Source organism: Oncorhynchus mykiss, chromosome 24, assembly GCF_013265735.2.
Source record: "Oncorhynchus mykiss isolate Arlee chromosome 24, USDA_OmykA_1.1, whole genome shotgun sequence".
NCBI lineage: Eukaryota > Metazoa > Chordata > Actinopteri > Salmoniformes > Salmonidae > Oncorhynchus > Oncorhynchus mykiss.
In genome coordinates, this window is record NC_048588.1 from 10,928,317 (window position 1) to 10,941,742 (window position 13,426).

Consider the following 13,426-nt stretch of genomic DNA (forward strand, 5'->3'; position numbering starts at 1 on the left):
AGAGCCAGTTTGTGCTGTTCTGTGAAGGGAGTAGTACACAGCGTTGTACGAGATCTTCAGTTTCCAGCTCCAATACTCATTTACAACATTAACAATGTCTACACTGTATTTCTAATCAATTTGACGTTATCTTAATGGACAAAAAAGTGCTTCTCTTTCAAAAACAAGGACATTTCTAAGTGACCCCAAACTTTTAAATGGTAGTGTAGTTGCCATTGCACTCAAGCAAGGTCCATCCACAGTGAGACTAATGCGCAGGCGTACTAATAACAGAGTGATGGCGCCATAATAAAATAAATATAGGGATACTTAAAACAATAACTTTTCTTTAAAGACAAATAAAACATCAACAAAATAATTCAAATGTCCCAAGTATTATTTAAGTTACCAATTGCAAATGGGTTGTGTGACAAGTTTATATTTTTTATTACTTAAGCTACCACTTTCCATTGCTGAGTGCCTGTGGGAGCACAAGACCGGATGCTCCCTTTTTAGTCATAGTCAGCAAGCTGTTCCTTTGTGGTTACCCCATAATCTGCTGGATTCTCTGTGCTTGAATACGTTCATTGATGCTGCTAATCTCAAGACAAAGTATTTTCTCTGTGACATACTTGGTTGACTTGACAGCATCAACTAAGGAGCAGTTGTCAGTGACAAACTGCAGGTAGAATGTTCCGTTTTGTCTCACCAGTGGTAAGCTCTGAGGACAGAGGTGCCAGAAGGATGGCATTGTCAATTCCATCCACAAGAGCAAGGGTTTCTCCAGCAACTGTGTTTCGGACAGCCCTTCTAATCCTTTTTGACTGCCAACAGATAGGTGAAAATCTTCCTCCTTCACCCATTAACACGATTACATGTCCACCTTGTGTGTCTCCATCTGTAAGGTTCCCTAGCGAAGCATCACTGAAGACAACTAGTTTCAGAGAGTCATCTTTTCCAACATGCTGAAACTTTAGAGTCAATGGTTTGTACAGTGACGTGCTTTGTGTTGGATGCTAAGTTGCAGCCATCAACTATTACATCAGGTCTACTCTGTCTAGCAATCAATGGAATTTGACCTATCTTTGACCTCAATTGATCAGCTTCAATTCCACAGAGGGGAATTCCTTTGTATGGCACTTGAGGAATCCATGTGGATGAGTTGAAGATTATTGATATAGCTCTCCTGTTGCATCAGTATTGTTCCATCAACTGTAATAAACTCTATGCCAACATAACAATTATCATGCTCCTCACGGCCAACCTGGAAAACAGCTTTGAGGTGTGGAATCACAGTTGTAGCAAATGTCTGTGAGCCACCCCAGATGAAGTCATCAACATGACAGGCAAGTATTCCAGTCACACTGCAGTCTTGATCAAGCCAATAGAAGACTGTAGGATCCACTTGTGACATTTTTCCATTGTTGCCTTGACTTTGTTGTACTAGTAGAGTGATGCATCTGCCTGGCCATGCACAAATTGTTTTAGTTTCCACAGTGTTCCTTCGCTCCTAGCTTCAGGGGAGGTCGGATGTGAATGTTCCTTGACAGCTCTGTTCCCTGGAAAAATGCAGATTTTATGTCTATTGAATGAAGTTTCAGTTTTTCTGGCAGATCACTGTCAGCAGCAATCTGAGTGACTGAGGTGCATGTCATGAGTTCTTTAGCAGACAGCTCCTCAAAACCTCTAGCCACTAGATGTGCTCCAGTTAAGGATTCTTTAGAGGTACACACCCACCTTGTTGAGACACATTTTTGGCCAATGTCTTTGACTTCCTCAAACACTCAATTTTTCCTCCAATTACTAAGCTCATCTAGTTTAGCTGAGTCAAATGACGTCTTTTACTTCAAGTACATCATCATTTTGAATGTCATTCTGTTTTTCTCGATTTTCCATTGGTTCAATTCTGAGATTATCTACAAATAACAGGTCAGCTGACCCTGTTCTACCAGAAAGTGTACTTAGTTCAGAGTACTGAAAGTTGTACCAGTTCTGTTCCTTTGGCTTTTGCTGCCCGTCCAATGACGGAATGTGGAATACCTCTTTCTCTGTTCAGTTTGTCCAGTTTTCAAATTGGAACAACCATGTTTTTCAATTTTCGCCAAAAATGACATACCCAAATCTAACTGGCAGGAGCTCAGGACCTGAAGCAAGGATACGCATATTCTTGATACCACTTGAAAGGAAACACTTTGAAGTTTGTGGAAATGTGAAATTAATGTAGGATAATGTTATTTTGTATCAAGACTGCCCAAATGTGCCTAATTGGTTTATTAATAACTTTTCAAGTTCATAGCTGAGCACTCTCCTCAAACAATAGCATGGTATTATTTTATTTGACCTTTATTTAACTAGGCAAGTCAGTTAAGAAGAAATTATTTTCAATGACAGCCTAGTGGGTTAACTGCCTGTTCAGGGGCAGAATGACAGATTAGTACCTTGTCAGCTCGGGGGTTTGAACTTGCAACCTTCCAGTTACTAGTCCAACGCTCTAACCACTAGGCTACCCTGCCGCCCTTTCACTGTAATATCTACTGTAAATTGGACAGTGCAGTTAGATTAACAATAACGTAAGCTTTCTGCCAATATCAGATATCTCCATGTCTTGGGAAATGTTAATGTTACTTACAACCTCATGCTAATTGCATTAGCCTACATTAGCTCAACATCCCGAGGGGGACCCACCAATCACGTGGCTGTTGTTGAATATTTTCCTCATTTGAACCCTCAACAATATTTGCTCATGCTCCAGATACTCAACTAGTCTAAAGAAGGCCAGTTTTATTTCTTCTTTAATCAGAACAACAGTTTTCAGCTGTGCTAACATAATTGCAAAATGGTTTTCTAATGATCAATTAGCCTTTTAAAATGATCAACTTGGATTAGCTAACACAACGTGCCATTGGAACACAGGAGTGATGGTTGCTGATAATGGGCCTCTGTACACCTATGTAGATATTCAAAAAACAATCTGACGTTTCCAGCTCCAATAGTCATTTACAACATTAACAATGTCTTCACTGTATTTCTGATCAATTTGATGTTATTTTAATGGACAAAAAAGTTGCTTTTCTTTCAAAAACAAGGACATTTCTAAGTGACCCCAAACTTTTGAATGGTAGTGTATATATGACAACTCTCACCTTTCCCATGTGCTAAATCTGTACATTATCATATCACCTCTAAACCAGTGATATTTTTTCAAGATTAATATCCAATAATGTAACACACGAGTACATATACATTATATACAATAATATTGATCTCTAGACTCTAAGCAGAACCACAGAGGAAAGTGGGAGAGGGAGTGGGTCACGTTCATAATTAAAATACAAAAAAAGATTACATCCATGATGAATAGATTCATGATGTTTAATCTAAAACGCATGCAGGTTATTCTTAATTTTAGTTTAACATCTCAAGGTATAGTACTGTAGGTTTGTAAAAGTAGCCTATACAATTTCTCATAAGATTAGCGTTTGTTTTTTTTAATCGGCCAGCTGAATAAACAAGAAAAGCATTCACGGTGAGATTCAGTGACTTAAGAAGAAAACGCCTATTATTAGGCTAGTCCTTTTGTAATAAAGGAGCAGCGCATCCTCGCAGTTGTAGGCTAGAAAAGGGATCTTACGCGTGCTTATTTGGGGAACACGTTTGCCAACCGTGCGCGCAGTGCTCTTATAAAACATTTGAAGAGCTCCATGCGCAACAGACCGTACGGAGGTGTTCTGAAATCAGCACAGCCGACGTAGCCCCTTGGCTCACTCAGGGATATTGTGGATATTATACTCCGTGGAGCATCCGTTTGGTAGCATGACAAACGGGGCCATTCGGGACGCAGAGGATCGGGAGAAGCCCCCTCTCAGTCAAGCAGGTGGGCTATGGAGTTCAATCATTCAATGTGTGTTTATTCGGCTGTTTAGCCTATACTGTGAATTAGTGTAGGCTACTGTATTTGAATTAGGCTACTGTTTGAATTAGGCCTACTGTTTTACCATATTATGCTTTGTAAATTATGACAGCATCAATTAAATAGCTTAGTTGAAAGGATTTCGTTTTGGGCAAGTAAAATGCAAGTGGTTTTTGTCTGTATACATGAAGGCTATACAAGTTATATGCTTATTTAAAAACATTATTTGTTCTTTTTGACATAACCTATAATCTCCAAAGTAGTTTAGCCTAATCATTAATCAAATAAATAAATATATTACATTTATTTGCAGGTTTAACTGTATTTTTTAAGATTTACTATGATTTTCTGCATTGGACCTTATTCTATTTTGAGACCTGCCAATTGAAAGAACGATGACTGACGTGTAACTCATGTACTGATCTCGATGGGAGATTTTTACATGATCGCAAATTAGAATTCGGCCCATAGTATAATAAACACAATCTACTCTCTGTCTGAGGGTTTTTCATATGTATTCTCTATACTGTCCTTTCAGTATGTCAGTCCGCACAATAAATGAGCCCTTAATACATCTTAAATGTAATTATTACCATCATATTAATCATCCTTATTATTTTGAAAATAATAAATCATGGACTGGAGCATATCTGCTCCCTCTGTGCCAGAGTTCTCAGTAAAAACATGTAACTTATTTTTATTTTTTATTTTTTTATTAAAAAAAGCCCTCCTGGGTGGCACAGTGGTCTAGGGCACTGCATCGCAGTGCTAGCTGTGCCAACAGAGACTTTGGGTTCGCGCCCAGGCTCTTGTGTAGCCGGCCGCGACCGGGAGGTCCGTGGGGCGACAAACAATTGGCCTAGCGTCGTCCGGGTTAGGGAGGGTTTGGCCGGTAGGGATATCCTTGTCTCATCGCGCACTAGCGACTCCTGTGGCGGGCCGGGTGCAGTGCACGCTAGCCCGGTCGCCAGGTGCACGGTGTTTCCTCCGACACATTGGTGCGACTGGCTTCCGGGTTGGATGCGTTAGGAAGCAGTGTGGCTTGGTAGGGTTGTGTTTCGGAGGACGCATGGCTTTCGACCTTCGCCTCTCCCGAGCCCGTACGGGAGTTGTAGCGATGAGACAAGATAGTAACTACTAACAATTGGATACCACGAAAAGGGGGTAAAATTTCAAATTAAAAAAACATTATTTTTTTAATATATTTTTTTAATCATAAATGGTCCCAGCCAACATTTCCATGTGGGGCCCATATGGGTTAATGAAGGGCTGTTCCACAGGCCCCATGAGGGAAACCCAACAGGGAGTCAGGGACCCACAACATTTTGTCCTCAGTATCCTCTTTGGCCCCACATGTGGTTATGAAGCCCTACATGAGCCCACATAAAGCCCGACATGGCAATCGCATGTGGGGCCAACATGGATTCTGAGGACAAAACTTTGAGGGGTCCCAAGTGTTAGTCCAGGTGGATTAAAGAAGGGTTAAGTATACATTGTACAGGGAAATAGCATTGTGACTGAATATGCATCTGTGGGTTCAGAGCTGATGAAGAGGAGGAACAGGATGGCGATATGGCTGGTACTGGGCATGTTCTGTCTGTCCCTGGTCCTGGTCATTCTGGGGATCTACACCACCACTCGCACAGAAAGCCTTAGCATCACTGGATATGCCTCTGGAGTCATTGTAAGTACATCTTCATCATTATTATCATCATCCTCATTATTATTAAAACCATCATCATAATCATCATTATGTTAATCTGCCATTTTAGTGAAAATTGCTCACTATACATATAAGTGAACTATTAACAATAACCACATTTTCTCAAATGTTTTCTCTTTTTGTCATAAAAAGACTACACATACCTTAAGAATAAAGAAGTTGCAATGCCAAGAAGGCAGGTCTGTTATTGATGGATAGGGAAACTATGGTTTGTGAGTTGTCCACAAAACAAGATGTCTTCCAAATCATGACAATTAAAATCTCATAAATGTCGTGAGAGCTGTCATCATTCATCTTATTATAGCACATGACAGACAAACAATACATATTTCAGCTGTTATTCACACCACAGTCAGTAAATCTTTCCAGTAGATTTTATACACATTTGAAGATCGATCATTTCTAAGTGTAAAATCTCGGTTAACCCAGAACTAAAATCTTGTGTAATTGGTCAGCTGATCGATAAGTTATGGGCCCATACGTATTAACAAATTGGATCAAGAGATGGTAGAACGAGGTGCTCCACCTTCCCTCTTTGCAATTTACGGTCCGAATGTCCTCTTCCCTTTGGAAATTCGAAATATGCTAACAACTGCGAAATTGTCATTTGTCCAAATAACCAGTGACGAAAAACCCAAACGCTGGAACTACTGCGGCTCGTTATCCCATACATCCCATTCCTTTGCGTACCAGTTATTTTTTTACGTAGAACTGTCCACAAGCGATTACTAAATGTAACATAGAGAATATTGAATTAAAGTTAGATTCTGTTTTGTAGTGGCATCATAGGGTTCGGAAAGAGGGTCTACGATTCTGTGACATCATAGTAAGCGCTATTGGTTCTTATCTGTTTTTTAAAGTAGTCAATTTCTTTTTCTCAACCAAAAGGAAGTCTCACCCAATTGACTATTCGAAAATTGTGAAAATCTCAAATGGCGCTGCCCATGCTAAAACAGGCTTTGTGGCAAGTGTGCCCTCTATCCACCTCTATAAATTGTACTATTAAATTGACATGGATAAGACACAGCCATGTTGTAACAGGTACATTTTCTATTATGTCCATGTTTTAAACCTTAGCATTTCTTCTGCTGGATCACCGCAACTCTATTCTGATTTGGGGGTAACATTAGTGGAGTGATTCAACTGCACAGCTCATTGGTGCTCCCAATTCTGTAGTAGTAGTAGTCCACCAGGGAATAATCTTTCCATAAAAATAGCATCCGTTATATGCCTTTTAATAGTGCATAAAGTTCTCTACAGTAAGAGCCAACCTCTGGCATCTCTCTAACAGTGGCTGTTCTATTTGATCTCTGCAGTTGGCGTTTGGATCCTTCCTGGGTGTTCTTGGACTCTGCCTGGAGGAAAACCGAAAACAGCTGGTACATAATACTACTTCTCACTCATTTGTCACATTTGTACTGTCCTTCCTCCTGAATGGTCTCTCTCTATTTCCCTGCTTATCTCATCATGTTCTTGCCTGATCCATCTCTCTCTCTCTCTTGTCCACTTGGTTATAGTTGCAGCCATGCACAGCAGAGATGGATTTGGGTAACTCCAGGTTGTGTGCAGGCTTTTTTCCCCCCAGCCCAACATTTTAACAACTGATTTACCTGATAGTGGACCATTTGTTAAAAAAGAATGCACACCCCATGGTTGTTGCTCGCCCCTGATGCACAGTATTCACAGGGCTAATGACCAAAAGAGTAGTTTCAAAAGTGGTTACTTGGGGTTGAGTTTTGGTTTCAGTGTGTTTCCATACTGCATCTTTCAGTTAATTGTCTTTTTTATCTGTCAAAGAGAGTGGGAGGGATTAAGAATAGAGAGTGGTGTGGTATCCAAGCCACAGCCTCAGTTTGGTGTAAAAGACAGAAATATGGCCTGGCCTGTAAAACATTGAAGGAAACCCCTAAAACTCATTGGATAATAGTATTGGTCAAATCACATTTTATTTGACACATACACATGTTTAGCATGTGGTATTGAAGGTGTAGTGAAATGCTTGTTTCTAGCTCCAACAGTGTAGTAATATCTAACAATTCATAACAATTCACACAATACACACAACCTAAACATAAAAGAATGGAACGGAGGAATATATAACTTTATGAGCAATGTCGGAGTGGCATGGACTAAATACAGTAGAATAGAATACAGTATATACATATGAGATGAGTAAAGCAAAAATATGTAAATATTATTAAAGTGATTAGTGTTCCATTATTAAAGTGGCCAGTGATTTCAAGTCAAAAAATATGGGGCAGCAGCCTCTAAGGGTTACGTAACCGGGTGGAAGCCGCCTTTTGATGGCTATTTAACAGTCTGATGGCCTTAAGATAGAAGCTGTTTTTCAGTCTCTCGGTCCCAGCTTTGAGCGACATGTACTGACCTCGCCTTCTGGATGACAGTGGGGTGAACAGGCAGTGGCTCGGGCGGTTGTTGTCCTTGATGATCTTTTTGGCCTTCCTGTGACATCGGGTGCTGCAGGTGTCCCTGGAGGTAGTTTCTCCCTGTGGTTGTGGGTGGTGAAATTGCCGTAACAGGCGGTGATACAGCCCGACAGGATGCTCTCAATTGTGCATCTGTAAAAGTTTGTGAGGGTTTTAGGTGCCAAGACAAATTTCTTTATCCTCCTGAGGTTGAAGAGGTGCAGTTGCACCTTCTTCACCACACTGTCTGTGTGGGTGGACCATTTCAGATCGTCAGTGATGTGTACGCAGAGGAACTTGAAGATTTCCACTTGCTCCACTGCAGTCCTGTCGATGTGGATAGGGGCGTGCTCCCTCTGCTGTTTCCTGAAGTCCAGAATCAGCTCCTTTGTGTTGTTGACATTGCGTGAGAGGTTATTTTCCTGGCACCACTCTCCCAGGGCCCTCACCTCCTCTCTGTAGGCTGTCTCATCATTATTGGTAATCAGGACTACTACTGTTGTGTCGTCTGCAAACTTGATGATTGAATTGGAGGCGTGCGTAGTCACGCAGTCATGGGTGAACAGGGAGTACAGGAGGGGACTGAGTATGCACCCTTGTGGGGCCCCTGTGTTGAGAATCAGCGAATTAGAGGTGTTGTTTCCTACCTTCACCACCTGGGGCAGCCCGTCAGGAAGTCCAGGACCCAGTTGCACAGGGCCGGGTACAGATCCAGGGCCCTGAGCTTACTGATGAGCTTGGAGGGTACTATGGTGTTGCATGCTGAGCTGTAGTCAATGAACAGCATTCTTTAATAGGCGTTCCTCTTGTCCAGATGGGATAGGGCAGTGTGCAGTGTGATGGTGATTGCATTGTCTGTGGATGTATTGGGGCAGTTAGCAAATTGAAGTGGGTCTAGGATGTCAGGTAAGGTGGAGGTGATATGATCCTTAACTAGTCTCTCAAAGCATTTCATATTGACAGACGTGAGTGCCACGGGCGATAGTCATTTAGTTTAGTTACCTTTTCTTTCTTGGGTACAGGAACAATGGTGAACATCTTGAAGCAAGTGGGGGAAAAAATTCTAGATCACCTGTACTCCACACACAGAGACACGTACAAAGCTCTCCCTCGCCCTCCATTTGGTAAATCTGACCACAACTCTATCCTGCCTGCCATCCAGGATGGCTAAGCTGCCTGCCATCCAGGACCTCTACACCAAGCGGTGTCAGATGAAGGCCCTAAAAATTGTCATAGACCCCAGCCACCCCAGTCATAGACTCTCTCTACTACTGCATGGCAAGGATCCTGGTCGGACACCATATCTACTGGTAGTCCATGGATCCGGAAGACGTGCTGCACCATGAGCTGGGCCATCTCTTTGGCAGAGGGTAGATTGGGGAGAGGAATGAAGTGGGTGGCTTTAGGAAACCAATCTATGGTAGGCCACCAAAAGACCAGGGTCCGACGGCAGCCCGGGTGGCAGGCAAGCCCGGATGAGTGGGCCCACTAGGGCAGCTGTGCGGACGGCGTCAGGAACAAACATCCGGTTATCAGGCCCCCCGGGGTTTGGCTGGGAACACTGCGACTAACAAACCTGCTTCCCTATCCCCCAGCTGAGTGCCGTTGCCAGGCACGAAGTGGGAAGGATGGTCTCCGGTTCCGGGGTTGTAGTTGTGGGGCTATAGCGGCGGGTCAGTGCATCCAGCTTGACATTCTGGCCGTGTTGAAGGCAGTCTTCCACTCGTCCTCTTCCGTATCTGCACCAGGTGGTAGGTGTTACGTAGATCCAGCTTCGAAAATATAGTGGCCCCCTGGAGCGTCTCAAAGGCAAAGGAGATGGCGGGTAGCGGTTCTTCACCGTTATCTCGTTGAGACCCCGGTAGTCAATGCACGCGCGCAGGATCTTGTCCTTCTTCTCCACAAAGAAGAACCCTGAGACGGCGGGGGAAGAAGAAGGTCGGATGAATCCTACAGCTAGGGAGTCCTCCATGTAGGTCTACATCGCCTTGGTCTCTGGGACGTCCCTGGGGCGCAGTCGTGCTTGGGAGCAGGTCAATCCCGCAGTCATAAGGTTGGTGCGGCGGAAGCGAAGTGGCTTGTTGAACATGTCCCGGAGGTCCTGGTACTCCGCGGGAATGGCGGAGCGGTCCGGGGCGACTTCCGAGCCCCCAGGAAGACATCCCGGGGCAGGTTGTGCTGACTCCAGGCAATGGGCTTGGCAGAACGATCTCCAGTAGACCAGTTAATTAGGGGAATGTGTCACTGGAGCCAGGAGAATCCCAATACCATGGGAATCTGAGGAGACTTAATGAGCAGGAACTGGATAACCTCATTGTGGTTCCCTAACACACGTAGGCTGATGGGAGTGGTGTTCTGGGTGACCCAGCCTATAGAGCGCCCGTTCAGCGCTCTAACATCCATGGGAATGGAGCGGGGCTGAGTGGGGATGCCCAGCTCGGAAGCCAGGGTAAAGTCCAAAAGGCTCTCATCGGCCCCAGGTGAGTAATCCAGATTGGTAGGGAAAAGATGCAGGGGCAGGGCTGGCAGGAATGGTCAAAACTGGGAAACAAGAAAACAGGAACTATAGCAAAGACAGGAGCAAGGGAAAATGCTGGTAGGCTGTTTGTCTGGCAACAGACAAACAGAGAACACAGGTATAAATACACAGGGGAAGATGGGCAACACCTGGATGGGTGTGGAGACAATCACAAAGACGGGTGAAACAGATCAGGGTGTGACACCCATGGTACTCTCTGTTCTGTTGTGTTGACTCTCCACCTCATACAGCAGGACTAATGATTAACAAGTTAGAGAAGATGGACAGGTGTGTGTGTGTGTGTATATATATATATATATATATATATATATATATATATGTATGTATGTGTGTGTGTGTGTGTGTGTGTGTGTGTATATATATATATGTATGTATATGGATATTGATGAGTACATGTGGGGCTGCTCCATGCCATCTTTATCCAGCAGAAGAAAACACTGTTTAAAAGGAGGCAGATACTGAGTGTATGAACAGAAAGCAACTCGTTAGGTCGATGGGAGATGGAGAGAGTGAGGGGACCTCAGCACAGATGAGAAAATGTGCCTGGCTTGGAAAGTATCTCAATGCCTGCAGTGTAGACACACACACACACACACACACACACACACACACTCACACAAGATGTTCTTCTGTTATCAATACATTTTACCACAGTTTTCTTGGAATTTGGAAAAATTGTAAACATTTGCGAGTTTGTAATATGAAGTAAAGGAGTCTGCAGCTAATTATTCTCACCTGCTAATTTCTGTCTCTTGTTACGGTTCTTGTAATTGTATAAGAAAACAAGAATATTTCCAATTAAAATCACAATAAATGTTAAAGAAGGGAGGGGGGGAGCATTCCAGGTGATTACCTCATGAAGCTGGTTGAGAGAATGCCAAGAGTTTGCAAAGCTGTCATCAAGGCAAAGGGTGGCTACTTTGAAGAATCTCAAAATACAAAATATATTTTGATATGTTTAACACTTCTTTGGTTACTACATGTGTTGATGTCTTCACTATTATTCTACAATGTAGAAAACAGTAAAAATAAAGAGAACGGTAGTGCACTACAGTGCCTTCAGAATGTACAGTGCATTGCGAAAGTATTCGGCCCCCTTGAACTTTGCGACCTTTTGCCACATTTCAGGCTTCAAACATAAAGATATAAAACTGTATTTTTTTGTGAAGAATCAACAACAAGTGGGACACAATCATGAAGTGGAACGACATTTATTGGATATTTCAAACTTTTTTAACAAATCAAAAACTGAAAAATTGGGCGTGCAAAATTAAAATTATTTAAGTTAATACTTTGTAGCGCCACCTTTTGCTGCGATTACAGCTGTAAGTCGCTTGGGGTATGTCTCTATCAGTTTTGCACATCGAGAGACTGAATTGTTTTCCCATTCCTCCTTGCAAAACAGCTCGAGCTCAGTGAGGTTGGATGGAGAGCATTTGTGAACAGCAGTTTTCAGTTCTTTCCACAGATTCTCGATTGGATTCAGGTCTGGACTTTGACTTGGCCATTCTAACACCTGGATATGTTTATTTTTGAACCATTCCATTGTAGATTTTGCTTTATGTTTTGGATCATTGTCTTGTTGGAAGACAAATCTCCGTCCCAGTCTCAGGTCTTTTGCAGACTCCATCAGGTTTTCTTCCAGAATGGTCCTGTATTTGGCTCCATCCATCTTCCCATCAATTTTAACCATCTTCCCTGTCCCTGCTGAAGAAAAGCAGGCCCAAACCATGATGCTGCCACCACCATGTTTGACAGTGGGGATGATGTGTTCAGGGTGATGAGCTGTGTTGCTTTTACGCCAAACATAACGTTTTGCATTGTTGCCAAAAAGTTCAATTTTGGTTTCATCTGACCAGAGCACCTTCTTCCACATGTTTGGTGTGTCTCCCAGGTGGCTTGTGGCAAACTTTAAACAACACTTTTTATGGATATCTTTAAGAAATGGCTTTCTTCTTGCCACTCTTCCATAAAGGCCAGATTTGTGCAATATACGACTGATTGTTGTCCTATGGACAGAGTCTCCCACCTCAGCTGTAGATCTCTGCAGTTCATCCAGAGTGATCATGGGCCTCTTGGCTGCATCTCTGATCAGTCTTCTCCTTGTATGAGCTGAAAGTTTAGAGGGACGGCCAGGTCTTGGTAGATTTGCAGTGGTCTGATACTCCTTCCATTTCAATATTATCGCTTGCACAGTGCTCCTTGGGATGTTTAAAGCTTGGGAAATCTTTTTGTATCCAAATCCGGCTTTACACTTCTTCACAACAGTATCTCGGACCTGCCTGGTGTGTTCCTTGTTCTTCATGATGCTCTCTGCGCTTTTAACGGACCTCTGAGACTATCACAGTGCAGGTGCATTTATACGGAGACTTGATTACACACAGAGGTGGATTGTATTTATCATCATTAGTCATTTAGGTCAACATTGGATCATTCAGAGATCCTCACTGAACTTCTGGAGAGAGTTTGCTGCACTGAAAGTAAAGGGGCTGAATAATTTTGCATGCCCAATTTTTCAGTTTTTGATTTGTTAAAAAAGTTTGAAATATCCAATAAATGTCGTTCCACTTCATGATTGTGTCCCACTTGTTGTTGATTCTTCACAAAAAAATACAGTTTTATATCTTTATGTTTGAAGCCTGAAATGTGGCAAAAGTTCGCAAAGTTCAAGGGGGCCGAATACTTTCGCAATGCACTGTATTTACACCCCTCGACTTTTCCCACATTTTGTTGTGTTACAGCCTGAATTTAAAATAGATTAAATTGAGATTTTTTTTGTCACTAGCCAACACACATACCTCATAATGTCAAAGTAGAATTAGGTTTTTCTAAATTGTTACAAGTGAATG

The 13,426-nt window shown here is 42.6% G+C and overlaps 1 pseudogene; it reads left to right on the forward strand.

Moving 5' to 3' along the window:
* Positions 1-3,562: 3,562 nt before the first annotated feature.
* LOC110503736 overlaps positions 3,563-13,426 on the forward strand; it is a 39,136-nt pseudogene continuing 29,272 nt past the window's right edge.